The sequence below is a fragment of the Sapajus apella genome, unplaced genomic scaffold (assembly GCF_009761245.1).
Source record: "Sapajus apella isolate SASKATOON/1434 unplaced genomic scaffold, GSC_monkey_1.0 scaffold75, whole genome shotgun sequence".
Taxonomy (NCBI): Eukaryota; Metazoa; Chordata; class Mammalia; order Primates; family Cebidae; genus Sapajus; species Sapajus apella.
In genome coordinates, this window is record NW_022437015.1 from 8850336 (window position 1) to 8855168 (window position 4833).

At 44.9% G+C, this 4833-nt stretch overlaps 1 pseudogene; it reads right to left on the reverse strand.

Moving 5' to 3' along the window:
* Positions 1-904: 904 nt before the first annotated feature.
* Positions 905-2490, reverse strand: LOC116532313 (annotated as a pseudogene).
* Positions 2491-4833: the final 2343 nt, after the last annotated feature.

Consider the following 4833-nt stretch of genomic DNA (forward strand, 5'->3'; position numbering starts at 1 on the left):
CTGAAAGTTTGCATAAGATGATTTTTTCAATATACTTGACTCATACTCATTGTTACATAGCACCTTTCATGTGAGATCAAAGGGAAGATAAAAAACCACAGTGCCATGGGCATCTCAGTCTATCTTCTCCCCCTGTAAGCTTCTCTCTCATTTGTTGAGAAAACACAATTTAAGGTAAAAGACATAGCAAAGGATTTTCAGTGTTTTGCAACCAACACTGACCCTAACTGGAGGGTGTAGGTGTATCTCTCTGAGGCATTGGTGATGCCAAGGGAAAATCAGATTTATCAAGGACGAAATATCTCCCTTACTCCTGGGCACATTTATTGTCTATCACAGGTGTGGAATCGTCCTCCCTTACCTACATCCCAGTGAGAGAGACGAAGGGTATCGGGAGAAACGGTGAGGAGTCATATGACTGGGGCTTCCAGAGAAATGGTGTAAGATGCCAAATCCCTACCTTCTCAATATATAACATTTGATATGTTTAAGTTAATCAAACAAGCATGTTCTCTGAGGCCACCCTGCTCCATAATTATCTTAGAATTCCCTTAGAGCATCCCTGCTCCCTGTGAGCTCTAAAAGTCTTCTGTCTGTGTGTTCTCTGTGGAGCCCAGGGAAGTGAGACATCCCCAGAAAATGCACATGGAGTACCCACCTGAAGACTCATTCAAAACTGCCCAGCTCTTATCCTCACAGGGAATAATGTGGACTTCACTAAGGAAATGGATCACTGAGATAGATATATATATACTCCCTCAATAAAGAGGACATTGGATTTTACATAGATTTCCCTATCATTCAAAAGCATGTGGCCCATATTGGAGGAATCAACTCACACTGAGATGCAAGGAGATGATACAATCATATGGCTACAGTATTCCCAACCTCTGGTGGGAATATTCTAGAGAGTGGGTATATGGAAGCTCTCTGTTGCTTCCAAGAATTTACCAACCTTGCTAGGAATCCACTTTTGGAAAATGCTAACTTTATTGTTTCTGCTCATCTTCTGCTCCACCCTGCCTACCTTGGGCACCTTTGTCTGGATCAGCTCTTCTGGGGTGTTACCAAAGGGGGGAAGCTGTTTCGGGTTTCTGAGAACCACTGAGGAGGCAACTCAAAAGGCCCAAAGCCAAACTGCAGGGAATACTTATCAGAGAATGTTTCAGGTTCCACAGGGGCTGCTGGTGCCACCTGGGATACAGAGTCCACTGTGTCCAGGGGCGGGGCAGAGGGTACAAACTGTGGCCCCTGCTCTCCCTCCAGGCAGGTGCAAAATATCTCCTTGGCCTGGAAGTCAGCTGAGCCAATGTACTTGGCCTCACTCTCTTCCTTATCCTCTGTGGACCTAAAGATCTGCTGCTGCCCAATGTGGAACACTCCAGGAGCTGGCTGCCTGAACACATGCTGGGTTCCAGGCTGGCCTCAGCCAGGCCACTCCTGGTACTGACCACATTATGGCAACTGTACTGGTGGTATAGTTGCACTAGGGTCCCTATCAATCACTTGTGGACAGATTTGTTCACAGTAAGAAAGAGAACAGGGTTTACCAGCAGGGTGATTTGGGGCAGCCAAATGGCAGTGAGCAGCAAGAAGACAGAAATGTCGGGGACATTGAGCATGGTCTGGTAGATGACAAGGCTGGCATAGGGCATGCTACACGAGATGAAGACCATCACCATGGAGAGCAGGAAGGCATGCAGCTCGGCCTCCCTCTGGGAGGAATAGTGGATGGAGATGGTGTTCTGTGGGGTCTGGAGCACTGCTATGATGACCTTTTTTTTCTGGCTGGCACTCAGGGCCCTTCGGATCAGTATCAAGAACAGGAACACCACCACCACAGGTACAATGACTGTGGTGATGCTATACACCAGAACATACACCAGGTGGCCCAAGGAGTTGCTCCAGACTTCTGTGCAGGTGGATATGCATAGATGTTGGCCACATTGGTCACTGCAGACACAGGGACGCTGGCCACCACTGCATGGGCCCAGGTGTACATCACCAGTTCACGGGACTTGGCATCAGATATTTTCCTCTCCAGCGGATAGAGGACTGAGTAGTATCTGTCCAAAGCAATAGCAGCGAAGCTGAGGACGGTCACAGAGCAGAACACTGTGCAAAAATTTGACGACCTTGCAGAAGAGCATGGTGTAGATCCACCAGCAACAGTGGGGACTGGTGCTGAGGACGATGTCAAAGGGCACACAGACCAGGCTGGCACAAATCCCTGAGCAGGACAGGTTTTTAATGAACCTGTGGCTGACAGATTTGAACATGGTTGTGCGACAAGTTGACCATAACACCATGAAGTTTCCGAGCAGCGAGCCTGTGAAGATGACGACCTGCATGGTGGCGGTGAACTGGCAGTACAGCTGCGCCTAGCCGAACTCCCTGAGTGCGCTGCGGTTCACGCCCCGCAGTCTCGGCTCCCGACGCGGTGCTCGGCTCGCTGGCGTTTCGAGAGATCCAGCTCCCGTTATGTCCCATGGCTAAGCTGGGGCTCCGGCTCCGCGCACAGCCTCTCCTCCTCCGGGTGAGGAGAGATGCGCGGGTGCCTGGCGGAGTCCTGGAGAAGCTGGGGCAGCCGACGGGTCCCCTCACGTCTCCACATCGCCAACTCCAGCGCCCAGGAGGTGGGGAGGGAGGGAGGCTCGACTGCGCCCCATGCCCACTCCCTCCTGGATCCCAGTCAGCAACCACATGAAGGAGGCAGAGTCAGAGCCCGCCGAACGTCGTCCGTACCTCCTCCAGGGTGGTCAGCGTGACCCAGCCCACTAGGCAAGAATAGAAATACAGAAGGAGGCATTCGATGATCAAGGAGCTCGCTATCCGCTCCCCGCCGCCTCCTTCAACCGCGGCTCCTCCACGCCCCGAAGGCTAGGGCAACCCTCTCCAGTCCTCTCGGGCAGACGCACTTGGCCCTTCTCCTTAGCGGGAAGGAACCTTTGGCCGAAGCTATTTTTCAGTCCTGCTGGCTTCGAGGCTGAATGGCGATGTGAAGCCAACGAAATGCCCACAACGAATGGCCAGAGCCACGTGGGGATCCCCGAGTACCCGACAGCGCCCATGGCTTGGGTGGAAAGCCAAGTCTCACCAGCAGCCTGACCCTGCGCGCCTGCCATATATTTTTTTAAAAAAGCATATAAGAAACACACTTCAACAGTGGAAAGACCGTACATGGCAAACCCACAGGTACCATTACACTGAATAGGGAAAAGCTGAAAGCATTTTCTCTATGAACGGGAACAAAGACAAGAATGCCCATCTTCAACATTCCTATTTACTATGGTACTGCAAGTCCTAGCAAGACCAATCAGGAAAGAGGAATAAATAAAAGCATCTAAATTTGAAAAGAGAAAGTCAAGTTGATTATCTTTGCAGGTAACATGATCTTATATGTAGAAAAACCTAAGGATCCCACACATAAAAAAAAATTTAAAACTGATAAATATATTCAATAAAGTTGCAGGATACAAAATTAATACACAAAAATCAGTACAAAATTAACATAAAAAAACCTATACCCCAATAATAAACAGGCTGAAAATAAGAAAGAAATTACATTCAAAATAGCTACAGAAAAAAACAAAAAATGCCTGGGAATAAATTTAACCAAGTAAGTGAAAAATGTCTATAGGAAAATCTACAAAACACTGAATAAAGCCGTTGAAGCAGACACAAACAAATGAAGACACATCTCATGCTTATGAATCAAAAGAATTAATATTGGTAAAACAATCATACTACCCCAAACAATCTATATATTCAATTCAATTAAAATACCAATGACATTCTTTACAGAAGTAGAAAAAATTCTAAAATGTATATAGAATCACCATAAAGTTCAAATACCCAAAGCAATTCTGAGAAAGAAGAACAAAGCTGGAGGCATCACACTACCTGACTTCAATTTATACTACAAATCCAGAGGAACTAAAACTACATGGTATTGGTATAAAAACAGACACATAGCTCAATGAAACAGAATAGAGAACCCAGAAATAAGTCCACATGTTTATAGACAACAGATTTTTGACAAAGGTACTAAAAACATACACTGGGAAAAGAACTTTGTTTTTAATAAATGGTGCTGGGAGAACTGGAAATTCATAGGTAGAAAAATTCAAGTAGACGACTATATTTTGTATACAAAATCAACTCAAAATAGATTGAAGACTTAAAGGTAGGACACAAAACTAAACAACTAGTAGAATAAAAGGAAAAATGATCTAAAACATTGTTCTACTAAATAATTTTATGGTGAAGACCTCAAAAGCACAAGCAACCAAAGCAAAAATAGACAAGATGAATTTTATTAAACTAAAAAGTTTATTTGCAGCAATGGAAACAACAGTGAACAGTTAAACTGTTGAAAGGGAGAAAATATTTGCAGACTCTTCACTTGCCAAATGATTAATATCCAGAATGCACAAGGAACTACTTTCAATTTTTATCATTCTTCCATTTTTCTGACTTGAAACCACTAGAAATTGAAACTGTTCTTTTCTGAAAGTCCTGCAGGCTAGTTAGATAACTTAAACTTCAGAAGGAAATAACAATGACATAAACTTTTGTGCTTGCCTGCTGATATATGGACTTCTCAGAAAGTTGACTTGAATGTCTGATACAAATAGAATTCAAAAGAATCTGTCAGATTGCTACTGCAATATGAAAGTGTCCCAGACACTGTATAAAAACTAGTTTATAGACTGACTGACTGCCCCAGACATTAATCTTTGTCTTTCTTCGGTTTCTATAGAAACTCATTTTATTAAAGATCTGATTGCTGGCTTCGTATGTAGAGGTCTAGACAATCTGCCTTGCCACCTC